The 16,454-nt window shown below is 47.7% G+C and overlaps 1 pseudogene; it reads left to right on the top strand.

Annotated features, from left to right (window-relative positions):
• The first annotated feature begins 1,146 nt into the window (after window positions 1-1,146).
• LOC118621419 lies at window positions 1,147-3,095 on the top strand (annotated as a pseudogene).
• Window positions 3,096-16,454: the final 13,359 nt, after the last annotated feature.

The raw sequence follows: 16,454 nt of genomic DNA, 5'->3' as shown, positions 1-16,454 counted from the left end.
GAGAAGCAGGAGTGAGGAAAAGAAGGGGAGGCAGAGATTCTAAAGCAGTGGAACTCTCGGATTGAAATACGTTTTGTAGATCTATAGTAAGTATATCTATAGAGCCTAGAATGTGTTCTTTGAATTTGGTATTTAATACCTTCTGTGGAGCAGCTTAAAAATTAATTGCCATCTTATGTTAATCAGTTTTAAAAATATGCACACAGCTCAGATGTGAATAATTCAGAAGAGCAGGCATTGCAGGAGGGCCGGGGAAGGGCATTTTGATAACATTGAGCACTTGCAACTTTGAGGATGTACATGCTCTGGTCGAAATGCACAGTAATGCTTCTCTGGGCTTCTTTGTATCAAGGATGTGGGGGACTCAGGACTAGGGGATGAAATTTACTCTACACTATAACAATCCTGAGTCACAGATATACTTGTAGGAAGTAGAATTTAGAAGCCTTACAACTCGGACTGCACTGCTGTTTAGACACTTTGTATATGAAGCGTCTGAACTCACTTATTTTACAGATTAGCTTCCAGATGTTCAGGGTTTCCAAGATTGTGTTCTCCACTGTAGTTCACGGGTCTCTGAGAATCTCGGGAAGATGTTTTCAGGCACAACTCCTCCAGGATTAGAGAAAATCTCTGTCCCAACACCCCCATTCCCAGGGTCAGCTCACTCTCTGGCATCAAATCCCTTGGGGTGAGTTTTCTTCTAGAGGAGTCCAGGGGGAGAGGTAAGAGGGCTGAGCCTCCTTTTCAGGGAGAGGGATGCCAGGATGGGAGGAGGGGGAAAGGGGGCTGGTCCCAGCAGAGGGTTTCTCCCCTTGGTTTCCTCACACAGCCCTGGGCGGAACTGAGGGGGACAGTGTAACAAAGAGCTCTCCCAGCAGGAGGAGGGGTCAAGGCAAAGTCCCAGGTCCCCAGGGAGGGTTCTCAAGGTGTCAGCCCCAGGCGGGAGTCTGAAGAGGGGAAGCTCAGTGTTGTGGTACCTCGGGTTGTCATTCACATTTGGATGATGTCAATCAGCATCACTGCCTTTCCGGGTTTTGTCTCGGAGGCTGGCATGTACACATACACTCCAGACCTGGGGATGTGGGTCCTGGGGTCTCCAAACCCTCTCCTGCTGCTCTCTGGGGCCCAGGTCCCAATGGGGACATGGCGGGTGAGTGTGTGGTCCGGCGAGAACGGCCTCTATGGGGAGGAGCGAGGGGACCAAGCGGTGATGCAGGACCCCGGGGAAGGCGTGTCTCCACCACCCCTGGTGCAGACCCCAGACCCCAGACCCCAGACCCCAGACCCTAGACTCCAGACTCCTGACTCCCACCCCGTCCTGGGACCTCTCTTCTCTGTCCCTCCGCCCCTTTTCCGTCTCCTGGGCCCCTCGCCCCCTCCCCCTCCAGTCCCACCGGCCACGGATCCGGACCCGCGCCGGGAGGAGGGTCGCCGGGGCTCAGTCCCCTCCCGCTTCAGGCTTCCCCTCCCTGACAGGTTTCTACACCGCTGTGTCCCGGCCCCGCCACGAGGAGCCCGGGTACTGCGAAGTCGGCTATGTGGATTATCCGAGGATGGAGCCACGGGCGCCGTGGACGGAGCAGCCGTGGGTGCAGCAGGTGGAGCCCGGCACGGAGTTTCCGAGTGAGCCTGAGCTACGTGCCCGGCTACCAGGGCCAGAGCGAGAGCGGTGAGCCGTGGGCCCGGGGCATCACGACCCCACCCCCACGACGGGCCGGGCTGCCCCGCGTGGCCGGGGATGCGCTCCACCCCGAGGCCGTGCCACCCCCCAGCACCCGCCCGGAAGGAGCCCACAGGGACCTAGATCCGGTTTCTTTCTCAGTTTTGGCTTAAACCCTGCGGGTCGGGTGGGGGCGGGGCTGACCTGGAGCGGGGTCAGGGTCCCCCCCCCCCCCCCAGACATCTGGCTGTGCAATGGGCCCGGATGGGCGCTTCCTCCGCGGTTATCACCAGTTCGCCTAGACGGCTCGGACCAGTCGCCCTGAAGGAGGACATGCGCTCCGGGACCGCGGCGACGCGGCGGCTCACAGGTCCCAGCGCAGCGGGAGGCGCCGGTGAGTGGAGGACCGAGCTGGAGGGCAGGTGCACGCAGTGTCTCCGCAGGCTCCTGGCAGGGGGAAGGACAGTCCGCAGCGCGCAGGTCCGGGGCGCGGGGCCTCACTCATCTTCCTGGGAGCGGGCTCCTACGAGGAGACAGGAAAATTGGACCAGGATCAGAACACCCCCTCCTTTGGGTCAGGGGATTGAGTTCACCTGGGTTTTCAGATCCCGTACCGGAAAGTGACTCCCACCCTTCTCTCGGGGACAATTAGAGACATCTCTGGGGATGAAGAGGAGACCAAACCTGAAATAACTTATCAGCAGTTCCCATTGACCCTGGCAGAGTGGCTTTGGGACCCATGGGGGACTTGCTCTCTCAGGCCTTGTTCGCTGCTCCTCACCCAGTGTGTCTGCGGTCTGATGCTGACTTTTCTGAGTCATTTAACCTCCAGAAATCCCTTTGCTCCCCCTCAGAGACCTGCCTTCTACCCTGGGCAGTGTCATTCTGGAACTTTCTAAAGACTAGGAGATCATCCCAGATGCCTGTGTCCAGGCTGGTGTTTGGGTTGTGTGCTTCCTTCCCCCATCTCAGTTGTCCTTTCCATTCTGAGGATGGTCACATGAGTCTGCTGAGTGGCCCATGAGCATCAAAGTTCCTGAATTATTTCACCCTTGTCTTCAGACCCTCCGAAGACACACGTGACCCACCACCCCGTCTCTGACTGTGATGAGGTCACCCTGAAGTGCTGGGCCCTGGGCTTCTACCCTGAGGAGATCACCCTGACCTGGCAGCGTGACCAGAGAACCAGACCCAGGACATGGAGCTGTGGAGAGCAGGCCTGCAGGGGACGGGACCTCCCAGAAATGGGTGGTGGGTGGTGGTGCCCACTGGAGAGGAGCAGAGATGCACGTTCCATGTGCAGCACAAGGGGCTGCCTGAGCCCCTGACCCTGAGACGGGGTGAGGAGGGGATGTGGGCACAGAGCCTCTACATAGGGAAGCAGGGGCTTCTGGAGGACTTCCACAGGGTCGGGGCTGAGGCCAGGGGCTGAGGGAATCGGGGGTCAGGCCCTCACCTCCCTTTTCTTTCCCAGAGCTGCCTTTTCAGGCCACTGCCTGTAATCCGGGCATCTCACCACGGCGTGCATGGTTGCTGCTGACGTCCTTGGAGCTGTGATGTAGAGGAGGAAGCCCTCAGGTGCGGAAGGGGTGAGGTCTGAGTTGGCACACTGGGCTTTCAAGCCCAGACAGAAGGGTACTTGCTTCTTTCGTTGGAAGTGCCATCCCCACGTGTATGATTGCCCAGCCTGGGGCCCTGTTTGCTAACACTCACTTTTCAGTAAGGCACATGTGAAAATGAGGGACACATGTATTACCTTGGTGATTCTACTGGTGGGGACCTGGTTCCCAACATTCACAGGTCAGGGTGGAAGGTCCCTGCTAAGGACAGACCCCCAGGATGGTGGTTGGTCAAGTCCCCACACATACTTTCCTCAGGTTTCCTGATCCTGCCCTGGGTCTATAGTCACAGTTCTGGAAACTTCTCTGGGGTCCAGGACTAGGAGTCCTGTAGGAACTCATGGCCTGCCTCTTCTCTGTTTTCTCACAGGATATTTCTTCCCATGGGTGGAAAAGGAAGGAGTTACACTCAGGCTGCCAGAGAGTATGGAGGGAGGTGGCCCCTGTGACCCTGTGACCCTGTGACCGTGCAGACAGGAGTCCACGGTGGACCTCACTCCCATAGCTCCTTCTTTAGTCTCCTCGCCTGGCAGGTCTGCCCATGTCCTGTTTTGTTCTAGCCCAGGCTCCAATGGCATCTACAGGTGACACCCTGATGTGAGAAGTTGGGACAAAGGTGACAGGACTGGATAATGGGGAGTCTTTGGGACATATTGAGCATCTGGTGGGTTGTTGAAGTTGTCACCAATTACAGCCACTGATCTGATTTGTTCATGATTATTTTCTTCCATAGCGTGAGGCATGTGCCTCGTGGGGGACTGAGTGATATGAGATTTATCCACTCTCCACTTTGTGGCTCGAGAACTTCCTGTTTCTTTCTGAAAAGGACATCTGGATGTGTGTCTATTCCTGTCAGCATAACTGAAGCAATTGGAGGCTGGCCCACCCACGCCCACGACACTCCCTCCCCACATCTTCCTGTTCCAGCAGAGGGCGCTGGGCCCTCCCCATCCCTGTTTTTACTTGGTGGTGCACTGGGCTGCAGCTTCTTCCTGCCTTCCTGAAATACAAGTTTGGAGGTGAATTTGTTTTTCACATCTTATCATGAAGGGCTGATGGGTTTACTAAAGGAGAAGATCCTAAAATTTGAGGGGAAATAAATGAAAGCACCACGGACTTTCCAGAACCCGTGTGCTTGCTGCCCTGCACCTGTTGCAGGTGGGGACAGGAGGGGCTGTGGGACCGAGCGTGGTCAGCGTCTGTGTCCAGTCAGTGCTCAGTGCCTCGTGGGCTTTGACGTGGTCTCTCCTTGGTGAGTCGTCTTCTCTCTTCCTTTGTCCTTGTCCCTCAGTAGAACATTGTCCCCTTAGGACCTGCGATCACAGGAACCCAAACATCACCAGGCCATGTAAATCGTCCTGAGGAAGAATGTCTCCAGGCCCGTGGGCAGCGAGGGTTTCACGTGGCTGGGTCAGCTTAGGCTCAGGCCTGGGTCCCGCCCTCAGCACCCCTCTTCTGGCTCTTTATTTGTTGTTTGTTTGTGCACAGGATTATGCATGTTTTTGTTTTTGTCAGGAATTCTGGTCTCATTCTTCTCTGGGTGTCCCCTGTCAGCAGCAGAAGGTGATTTGCCTGTCATTGTCCCCACAAGGCCCAGGTGGTCCCTGCACCCAGGAGTCTCCGGTATCGAGAGATGAATTTGCAGACTCATCCTGCTCCTGCCTCCTTCTAGGGCTCGATTGATCTTTCCACCTTTTCCTCAAACCTCAAAGGAACCAGCTCCTGGAATTAGCAGAGAGGAGGGATCCCATAACTTCTCATCTTGGAAGAGTTCTTGGAATTCTGCTCCGCTCACCCGCCTTCTCCTGCCCTTCCCTCCAATGCTGGCTCGGGTGCAAACACAGGTGGGCTCAGGGAGAGCAGCAGTGAGGGAAAGAGCAGGTGCGCTGATGTCAACGTGAGTGTACGTTGTGCTGTAGCTGCCCCAGGACCTGTGGCCTAAGGCCACATTAGTGAAGACAGTCTCCGGCATAGGGAGGTGTCTACCCTGAGCATTCACAAACCCGCATTGGTTGTGTGCCAGGTGTGTGGTCCTGCGTCTGCGTGTGGGGAACATCTCTGAAGGAAAATCAGAAAACTGCTGGCCTGTGGGGCATGTGCTGTGTGGGAACAGAGTGTGAAGGTGCAGTAAACAAGGGGGGTCTGTGTCAGAACGGTAAGTGTTCTGGGGAAACGCCATGGGGACGGCGATCCACAGTGTGGGCTGTAGGGACGGGAAAGATGGTTGTAGGATTTGGGGGGCCAGTGGGGGCCTCCCTGGGAAGGGGGCCTTGAGGAGAGATTTGAAGGACAGGAGGAATTTTCCTGAGGATGTCTGGAGGGAGTTCTTTCCAGGCTGGGGAACCTCTAGTGCGAACGCCCTAGGGCAGGAGTGTGTCTGGTTTCTGGGAGGAGCTAGGAGGCTGGTGTGGGAATGGAGTGGAGACAGGCAGGAGACCACGTGGGCCTGCTCGGAGTGCGGAGGCAGTCAAAACCGTTTATATAGCAGGAGAGGGACACGGGCTGAGGACCCCTTTAAAGGGTGGCTGTGGCTGCCTTGCTGAGAACACTTAGGCGGTGAGGGAGGCAGTAGGGCAGCAGGGGGAGTCTGTGCAGGGCTCCATGCTGGAGATGCTTCCAGAGGGTGAGCAGGGGAAATAGCGGTGTGCTGGGATTCTGGGTATGAAGATGGACTTTAGTGCACCCCTAATGGTTAATCTGGGGTGCATGGGAGAGGAGTCAAGGTCTCCAAAAATCTCAGAGGATGCAAGTGGAGTGACAGAGTTGCCATCGGCAGAGATGGGGAAGAGTCTGGAAGCAGCATGTTTGAGGGGGCATCACAGGCCTTCTGTTTAAGAGATGCTGGAGTGGAAATGTCTGTTAGAAATCCAAGGGGGTTGTCAGATTGGCAGTTGGACAGATGAGTCCGGAGAGCAGGAGAGATGTCGGCTGGAGAGAAAGACTTGGAGTTGACACATATAAAGGACCCAGTGCGGAGCAATCTGATCAGACCACACACCAGAGCCAACTTCACGTCTAGTAAGGTGTGGCGACCACGGAGTCCCCAACTTTCCTGTGTGCAGGAATGACCTGGACATCTTGCTAACACAGAAAGTCTGCAATCTTGACTTAGAGCAAGATGCTGGGTCTACTGGTGTTCGGACCCCACGTTTAGTAGCAAGAACCCAGACCAGGATGCCCTGTCTGTGTGTCAGCCGCGCCTGCGGTACGTGTCACATAGGTGACTCTTGGTCTGGTGCCTAATCCTCTGAGTGGTGTTCTGGGAAAGGCTGGGGGTTTTGTAAAAGCACCACACGTAATCCTGGGGCTCAGCCACCCTGGAACCACTGAGGTCAGTGACAGAGCTCAGGGTGGGGAGGGGTCTTAAATCCACATGTAAAGGTGTTTGTTTGGTTGCTTGTTTTTCCCTCAATAAGAAAAGGGAGGGCATCTAATGTCAATTATGACACATGATGCTGGGAGTTAGTTGCATGTCATTTTACCATGGAGTAGAGTCAGGTGGAAGATTTAGGAAGTGGGTCATGGGCCAGCATAATAAAATCTCTGAATGCTTGCTCTCTGAAACTGTTCCCCAGATATATTGTTTTGGAGCAAACAATGGAATCTCAATTTTCTCTAACTTAGATATAATTTAATATATATATATAAAGTAATATATATTTATATTACATAAAGATATATGTATATATAAGGTTGGGGTCTAATGGTATTTGGGAAAAGCCACAGAACAGACACGAGGCCACACATCCAGGAACAGATCCACAATCCAGCCCAGGTCAGGTACCACAGAAGAACCACTGCCTGCTGCTAGGCACAGACGTCACTGCTCATCCCCTGACCCCCTGATGCTGGACCCTGGGTCCTGCGGCTAGGACTGCTGTCTCTGCTGCCCCGGCAGCCGCCACTCTTCCCGCCACTCCCGCCACGCCTGCCAAATGCACTCGGCACAGTCCCAGCCTCTCTGTCACTACATCCTGGGTCAGAGTCCAGCTTGCGGTCACCTGACTGGTGGAGCCTCATGCACGAATGTTGGGGGACATGGGTGTCCCTCTTTTATGGGGGGACAAGGTCTCTGCCTCCTACCAAGACTCTGCATGTGGAATTCTCACGTAGGAAGAGAGTTCAGATGCTGGGGTGGGGGATGGAAGAAAATGACCAATTTCAAATCCTGGAGCAAAGATCTGGGACTGGAACGTTGGCGCTTTGCAGGCGCTCGGGTTTGACTGGAACAACAAGTGACCAGTGAACGACATCCAGGTAGAGAGTTACTTGTTTGCTCCTACTCTGAACGTCTTTGTGGGATGGTGATGGATTTTTTCTCCACTGACCCAGTTCTCTGATTCTTGGACACCAGCTGCATTTCCTACAATTCAACTCAATTCCAGTGCAAACTGCCTGGAGTTGGTATCAGACCCCACATGCTCAGGGCTCCGTCCCACAGGCCTGCCCTCACTTCAGATGCCACTATTATTGCTTTTTTGTTTTTTGTAATATCTTTTTTCCTCTATACGAATTAAACAAAATTGTGTATGCAAATATCCATCAGCTAATGAATGGATAAAGACATGGTGGTATATCCACAAAATGGAGTATTACTTGGCCATAAAATAGAAGAAAATACTCATACATACTACAATATGAATGAACCTTGATGACATTATGATAAATGAAATAAGCCAGAAAAAAAGGCTACATAGGCCTGGCCAGTGTGGTTCAGTGGTTGAGCATCGACCTATGCACCAGGAGGTCGCTGGTTCAATTCCCAGTCAGGACACATGCCCAGGTTGTGGGCCCCATCCCCAGTAGGGACATGCAGAAGGCGGCCAATCAATGATCTCTCTCATCGATGTTTCTATCTCTCTCTCTTCCTTCCTCTGTCTCTAAAATCAATAAAGAAAATAATTTTGAAAGGCTACATAGTGTATGGTACCATTTATATGAAATATCTAGAAGAGGCAAATACATAGAGACAGAAAGCAGATCAGTGGGCTGGGGTTAGAGGGAATGGGGGTGACTGATCAATGGGTGATGAAATTGCACTGGCACTGGATTGTGGTGATGGTTGCACAACATTGTATATGTACTGTGTCACTTTAAAATGGTAAAAATGGTCAATTTTGTATAATATGTATTTTATATATTTTTTTAATATATTTTTATTGATTTTTTTTAAGGAGAGAGAGATAGAAACATTAATGTGAGAGAGAAACATTAATTAGCTGCCTCCTACATATCAGCCACTGGGGATTAAGCCTGAAACCTGGGCACGTGCCCTGAATGAGAATCAAACCGAGACCTCTCAGTCCATGAGATGACTCTCAATCCACCGAACCACACTGACTGGGCAACATATATTTTATATTAATTTTTTAAAAAAAGACTAAGGCTCTAGCCAGTGTGACTCAGTTGGTTGGAGCATCATCCCATACACCAAAAGGTAGCAGGTTCGATTCCCAGTTAGGGCACGTACCCAGGTTGTGGATTCAATCCCCAGTTGGGGTGCATGTGGGAAGCAACCAATTAATGTTTCTCTCTCACAGTGATGTTTCTGTTTCTCTCTCTCTCTCTCTCTCTCTCTCTCTCTCTCTCTCTCTCTCTTTCTCTCCCTCTCTCCATCTCTCTCAAAAATCAATTAAAATTATTTTTAAAAATTAAAAAAGGCTTGGGATATATTCCAAAACTTTTATGTGGTAAACTAAGGTGTTTTTTAGAATCTGCCCATCGGCCTTCTCCCATCAGGACTTCATCTGCTCCTTAGATCTCCCCCTTGGTCTTCTGCCAGTAGAAAGCTGTCTTTCAGAACACCCTCTGGATCAGCAAGGCCTGAACCCCAAAGTGACCTCCTGCCTTCATTCCAAACACTCAGATGCAAGTCTGAAGCTGCTTTTCAGTGGTAGTTAGGGAATTATCCCATTAGTAGGATTCACTGGGAATGACGATGCTTAGCCTTAATGTGAGGGATGTCACATTTGCATTTCGGAAGAGAAATCCGCTCACAAATGAACATGTAGTTTTAGTTTGTGCAGGTGGGTCCTGGGAGAGGAACTAGAGATCGCGCTAGGAATACCAGGCACCTGCATCTCCTTGGGAGCAGAACGACTCACCCCCCTGACCCCCACAACCAAAGAAAGGTGGGAACTCCTACCTCGGCCCATCCTTCAGCTGTGTTCCAATGATGTGGACACGCCGTGAGGGGACTGATCCTGGGATCTCAGTTTTTCTTCCAGCTGCAGGGGAGCCTCTGTCCACAGAGCGCATGCCCAGGTGGGCTCCACAGGAGGTTGAGTGTTTGTGATTTCTCCAGACCATTATTCTCCGTGACCCCAGGCCAGGTTGTTGGTAATCTATACACTGATGGTATTCTTAGTGCTCCCCTGATGCTCCTCTGCCCTCTGTAACCAAAGGATGGTGCATGGATGGTGGGGGAAGAGTCCGCTCTTTCTGAGGTGCCGCCAGAAGGGTATCTGCCTGTGGAGTCCAATCGAGAGATTTCGTGTCCAGCTGAGGTAGGAAGGACATCTTTCTATTGGTTACCTCTTTTTATTGTTTTATTTTGAAATTTAAAATGTGTTTTTCCTATTAGAAAAATAAAAGCCTTCAACCACAGAAAACTTTAAAATGCACAGAAAAAATATAGAAGTATGGCCTCCCCTCAGAAATTGCTATTAACTGCTGCTATGCTGAAAGTTCAGCGACTCCAGGGTGAACAGTGCTCCCTGGAGATGCCCTTTGCAGTGGTCCTTCTTTTCATTCTGCGATTTTGTACGTGTTTAAAGTACAGCATAGGGAATACTGCCAATAATATTGTGGTAACTATGTAAGGGGCCAGGGACTTGAAATATCAGGGGCCCAGAGCCTCACTGCCCAGAGTCCAGAAGCTCAGGAGGAATGGACAGAGTGCAGGACCTTCTACTGGTCAGAAAAATCACTGCAGAATTTGGGGGGAGGTTGTTTTGTTTTGGTTTTGTACTCTGTTCAGATGAATTTGTTAAATGAACAAGCGCGGGAAATGGGACCTGCTCTTCAAAGAATATGTATTAAAGTCTCCTCCCAGTCTGTCCATCACCAGTTTCCTGCAGAGCAGAGCCAGGCACAGGGCATTCCTGCAGCTCCTCCAAGCAGGACGTCGGTCTCCTTCCTCAGACGTGCCCTGAAAGCCTTTGGCCTTCCTCAACAGCAGATCAGTGCATAAGGAATAAGATTTGCCCTGACCTTGTTTATGACTCAAGGGTACTATGGTACCTCAGGTTTCAAACTTGGTTTGAGTATAAATGGGACAGGGTCCCCCATGCCTGCATTTGATCTTGTACTTTTTGTTATTATATTCTGGACATTAAGTATCTGTTACCTACCTGTCTACTCCAGGGAAAACACCCCATTCAAGGCACTTTAAGGAAGATTTAGTGCTATCAAAAGGTGAAGGATTATCTTCAAAGACAATTTCTGCTGCTGGATAATTTAATTAACATTTTGGTTTTTAAAAATCTGTATCTTATTGAGTTTGGGGCTTAGCTTCACAATACTTTAAATGAAAATATTCTCTCCCTGACCCCCATATAAATCCATATTTATACCAGAAGATACAACTCCAACATTTTATTTATTTTTTTCTCTTGCTTTTTATTTATTTTTATTTTTATTTTTCATTTTATTTTTGTTACAGATGTTTCTCCTTTTTTACCCCATTGACACCCTCCTCCCCATCCTCCCGCCCCATCCCCAGCTTTGTTGTCCATGTCCATTGGTTATGTTTACATGCATATAAGTTCTGTGGTTTATATCTTCCCACCCCCACCACTCCCTCTTCTGAGGGTTGTCAGTCTTTACCCTACTTCCGTGTTTCTGGGTCTATCCTATTCCTCAGACTGTTATATTTATTATATTCCATTTATAAGTGAGATCATGTGGTATTTGTCTTTTTCTGCTTGGCTTGTTTCACTTAGGATAGTACTTTCCAGGTCCCACCATATAGTCTCAAAGGATAAGACATTTTTCTTTCTTACAGCTACATAGTACTCCATTGCGTATATGTACCACTGCTTTTTTATCCATTCATCTGCTGATGAACACTTGGGCTGTTTCCAGATCTGAGCTATTGTAAATAGTGCTGCTATGAACAAGGGGGTACATACATTCTTTCTGATTGGTGTTTCAGGCTTCTTAGGGTATATTCCTAGAATTGGGATCACTGGGTCAAATGGAAGTTCAATTTTTAATTTTTTGAGGTAACACCATATTGTTTTCCATAGTGGCTGCACCAGTCTGCATTCCCACCAGCAGTGCACTAGAGTCCCATTTTCTCCACACCCTCGCCAGCACTTGTTGTATGATGATTTGTTGATGGTGGCCATTCTGACAGGTGTGAGGTGATACCTCATTGTTGTTTTAATTTGCATCTCTCTGATGATTAGTGATGTTGAGCATTTCTTCATATGTCTCTTGGCCATTTGGATGTCCTGATTGGAAAGGTGTCTATTCAGCTCCTCTGCCCATTTTTGAATTGGGTTCTTTGTCTTCCTTTTGTTGAGTTGTATGAGTACTCCATATATTTTGGAAATTAACCCCTTATCTGATGTATCATTGGCAATGATGTTCTCCCATACAGTGGGTTGCCTTTCCATTTTGATGGTTGTTTCTTTTGCTCTGCAGAAGCTTTTTAGTTTGATGTAGTCCCATGTGTTCATTTTCTCCTTTGTTTCTGTTGCCTTAGGTGATGTACCAGTGAAAATTCTGCTCCGTATGATGCCCGAAATTTTGTTGCCTACATTTTCTTCTAGAATTTTTATGGATTCACGGGTCACATTTAAGTCTTTTATCCATTTTGAATTTATTTTTGTGTATGGTGTAAGTTGATGGTCTAGTTTCATTTTTTTGCATGTAGCTGTCCAATTTTCCCAACACCATTTATTAAAGAGGCTGTCTTGACTCCACTGTATGCTCTTGCCACCTTTGTCAAATATTAATTGAGCATATTGCCTTGGGTCCATTTCTGGGTTCTCTGTTCTGTTCCACTGGTCTATATGCCTGTTCTTGTGCCAGTACCAGGCTACTTTGATTACAGTCGCTTTGTAGTATAACCTGATATCTGGTATTGTGATCCCACCTACTTGGTCCTTCTTTTTCAAAATTGCTGTGGCTATTTGGGGTCTTTTTTGTTTCCATATGAATTTTGAAGTATTTGTTCTAGTTCTGTGAAATATGTCGTTGGTATTTTGATGGGGATTGCATTGAATCTATAGATTGCTTTGGGTAATATGGACATTTTAATGATGTTGATTCTTCCAATCCATGAACAAGGTATGTGCTTCCACTTTTTTATATCTTCCTCTATTTCTTTTTTCAATGTCCTGTAGTTTTCTGCAAATAGGTCCTTTACTTCTTTGGTTAAGTTTATTTTTAGGTATCTTAATTTTTTTGCAGTGATGATAAATGGGATTGTTTTTCAGTTTCTCTTCCTGTGAGTTCATCATTGGTGTATAAGAATGCCATCGATTTCTTGACATTAATTTTGTATCCTGCTACTTTGCCAAATTCATTTATAAGTCTAGTAGATTTTTGATGGAGTCTTTAGGGTTTTCTATGTATAATATCATGTCATCTGCAAATAATGACAGTTTCACTTCCTCCTTTCCAATTTGGATCCCTTTTATTTTTTCTTCAGTCTGATTGCTGTGGCTAAGACTTCTAGTACTATGTTAAATAAGAGTGGCGAAAGTGGACATCCCTGTCTTGTTCCTGTTCTTAAGGGAAATGTTTTTAGTTTCTGCCCATTGAGTATGATGTTGGCTGTAGGTCTTTCATATATGGCCTTTATTATGTCGAGATATGATCCCTCTATTCCCACATTGCTGAGCGTTTTTATCAGAAATGGATGCTGGCCCTGGCCGGTTTGGCTCAGTGGTTAGAGTGTCGGCCTGCGGTACAGAGACCCAGGTTTGGTTCCCGCTAAGGGCACATACCTTGGTTGCAGTTTGTCCCCGGCCCTGGTTGTTCGTGTGGGTGGCAGCCACTCGATGTGTCTCTTCACATCGATGTTTCTCTCCCTCTCTCTTCCTCTCTCTCCCTCCCGCTCTATCTGAACAAAAAATGGAAAAATGTCCTCGGGTGAGGATAAAAAAAAAAAAGGAAAATTGTACTCGGGTGGGAATAAAAAAAAAAAAACCGGAAATGGATGCTGGATTTTGTCAAATGCTTTTTCAGAGTCTATTAATATGATCTTGTAGTATTTATTCTTCATTTTGTTTATGTGGTATATCACATTTATTGATTTGCGAATACTGTACCAGCCTTGCATCCTTGGGATGATTCCCACTTGGTCATAGTGAATAATTTTTTTGATGTATTGCTGGATCAGATTTGCTAGTATTTTGTTTAGGATTTTGGCATCTATGTTCATCAGGGATATTGGTCTGTAGTTTTCTTTCTTTGTAGTGTCTTTTTCTGGTTTTGGAATGAGAATTATGCTGGCCTCATAGAACGAGTTTGGAAGTCTTACTTCTTCTTGAATTTTTTGAAATAGTTTGAGGAGAATGGGTGTTAGTTCTTCTTTGAATGTTTGGTAAAACTCCCCCGTGAAGCCATCCAGGCCTGGGTTTTTGTTTGCTGGGAGAGTCTTGATTACCTCTTCAATTTTCTTGGTTGTTATTGATCTGTTCAAGTTTTCTATCTCTTCCCGATCCAGTTTTGGGAGACTGTGTGTTTCTAGAAATTTGTTCATTTCACTTAGATTGTCGAATTTGTTGCCATATAATTGTTCATAATAGCTGTTAACCATCTTTTGTATTTCTGTGGTGTCAGTTGTTACTTCTGTTTCATTTCTGATTTTGTGCATTTGGGTTCTCTCTCTTTGTTTCTTGGTGAGTCTAGCTAAGGGTCCATCCATTTTGTTTATCTTTTCGACAAACCAGCTCTTTGTTTCATTGATCCTTTGAATTGTTTTTTTCTGGTCTCTATGTCATTTATTTCTGCTCTGATCTTTACTATTTCCTTCCTTCTACTTGCTCTGGGGTTTTCTTTTTGTTTGCTTTCTAATACTTTAAGTTGTGAGGTTAGACAGTCGATTAGAAATTTTTCTTGTTTTTTGAGGTTGGCCTGTAGTGCTATGAACTTCCCTCTCAGAAATGCTTTCACTGCAGTGGCCTTCTTTGTCTTTGGTTATGGTCTTCATTTTGAAATATATTTTATCAGGTATGAATATTGCTACCCCAGCTTTTTTTGCTTTCCGTTTGCTTGGAAAATTTTTTTCCATCCCTTCACTTTCAACCTATGTGAGTTTTGTTGTGAGGTGGGTCTCTTGTAAACGACATATAGATGAGTCATGCTTTCTTATCCAATCAGCTACTCTGTGTCTTTTTATGGGAGCATTCAGTCCATTTACATTTAAGGTGATTATTGATATGTACTTATTTATTGCCATTTTTGTTTAATTTGGTTATATTTTTCTTCCTATTTTTTCTACTAATTACAGCAGTCCGTTTAACATTTCTTGCAGTGCTGGTTTGGTGCTAATGTATTCCCTTAGCCCTTTTTTGTCTGGGAAGCTCTTTATTTGACCTATTTTGAATGATAGCCTTGCTGGATACAGTAGTCTTGGATTCAGATCCTTGTTTTTCATGACCTTGATTACTTCATGCCATTCCCTTCTGGCCTGTAGTGTTTCTTGTGAGAAGTCAGCTGAGAGCCTTATGGGGTTTCTTTTGTAGGTAACCTGTTGCTTATCTCTTGATGCTTTTAGGTTTCTCTCTTTGTCTTTAATTTTTGGCATTTTAATTACTATGTGTCTTGGTGTGGGCCTGTTTGGGTTCTTCTTACTTGGGGCTCTCTGTGCTTCTTGAACTTGAATGACTTCTTTCTTCACCAAATTTGGGATGTTTTCTGTCACTATTTCTTTGAATATATTCTCTAACCCTTGCTCATTTTATTCTTCTTTGGGGACTCCTATGATGCGAATATTATTACGTTTCCAGTTGTCCCACAGTTCTCTTAAGCTGTCTTCCTGTTTTTTAATCGTTTTTTTCCTTTTGGTTTTCTGATCGGTTGATTTTTTCTACCCTGTCTTCTAATTTGCTGATCCAGTCCTCAGCTTCCTGTACTCTGCTCTTTAGACCTTCCAATGTGTTCTTTATTTCTGTTATGTCACTCTTGATCTCCTCTTGGTGGTTTTTAATTTCCAATTGGTTTATTTTCAGCATCTCTATGTCCTTACTCATGCTGTTGAGCTTCCTCAAGATCATGGCTCTGAATTCTAGCTCTGTTAACTTGCCTAACTGCTCCACATTGATATCATCTTCGGTGGAGGTCTCTTGTTCTTTCATTTGGCTTTTGTTTCTGTGTTTCACCATTTTGGTTATCACAGTGGGCTTTGGAGCCTGCCAAGTTTTCCCTGTGGATGTTGGTGTTCTGCTGTTTGTGGCTCCCTCTCCTGGGTTTAGATGAGCGAGGGAGGACCCACATTAAACACCCCTGTCAAATCTTGCTTTCCTGGTTAGAGTTGCTAGCCCAGGAACGGTACTGTTATCCTCTAGTTTTTTGCCTGGAGACTCGCAGTCCTGGTTACTTGAAGAGTTTTGGGTTGTTAGTTGATTGAAAAACTTCCTCAGGTGCTCAGTGTAAGGGGATTTTCCAAGGGTAGGGCAGATGCTGGTTGTTAGTAAGCCTCAATTAGCACTTCAATGGCCCACAGGGTGGGGTTGAATCTCCGAGGGAGGGGCTGCTGCCTCTCCTCAGAGCCCTGGGAAGGAGCAATATGGCCACCATCCTGCGTGGCTGCAACTCAGCAAGAGCTTAGTGCCCCTCCAGGTCCCCAGTGTCCCCACACAGTTCCAGTCCAGTCTGCCCTCCCTCTGCCGGAGCCCAAGGTGAGTGGCTGTGGCTGTTTCAGCCTCTGTCCTGGCTCTGCGCTGTGGAGCCGCCTGGGAGTGTAACCCGCGGGTGCTGCTCCCCTCTGAGGCCGCTGCTGAGCTGCTGACCGTGGGCTCCCAGCCCCCGTCTCGCGCCTTCGCAATCCTACCAGGATCGAGTCAGTGTCCCTGGTTCTATGGTCCTTGAAAGCTGCTTTCCTGTTGCTTTTTCCCTTCAATTTGTCTGTGTTTTAGTTGTAATTCCAGTTTGGTCCTGGGAGACGGTCGGTGTAGCTTCCATTCACTGCGCCACCATTTTAGAATCCAAAACTC

The sequence above is a fragment of the Molossus molossus genome, unplaced genomic scaffold (assembly GCF_014108415.1).
Source record: "Molossus molossus isolate mMolMol1 unplaced genomic scaffold, mMolMol1.p scaffold_m16_p_8, whole genome shotgun sequence".
Classification (NCBI taxonomy): domain Eukaryota; kingdom Metazoa; phylum Chordata; class Mammalia; order Chiroptera; family Molossidae; genus Molossus; species Molossus molossus.
The sequence above is the reverse complement of the archived record's forward strand: the minus strand, read 5'-3'. Positions and strand labels throughout refer to the sequence as shown.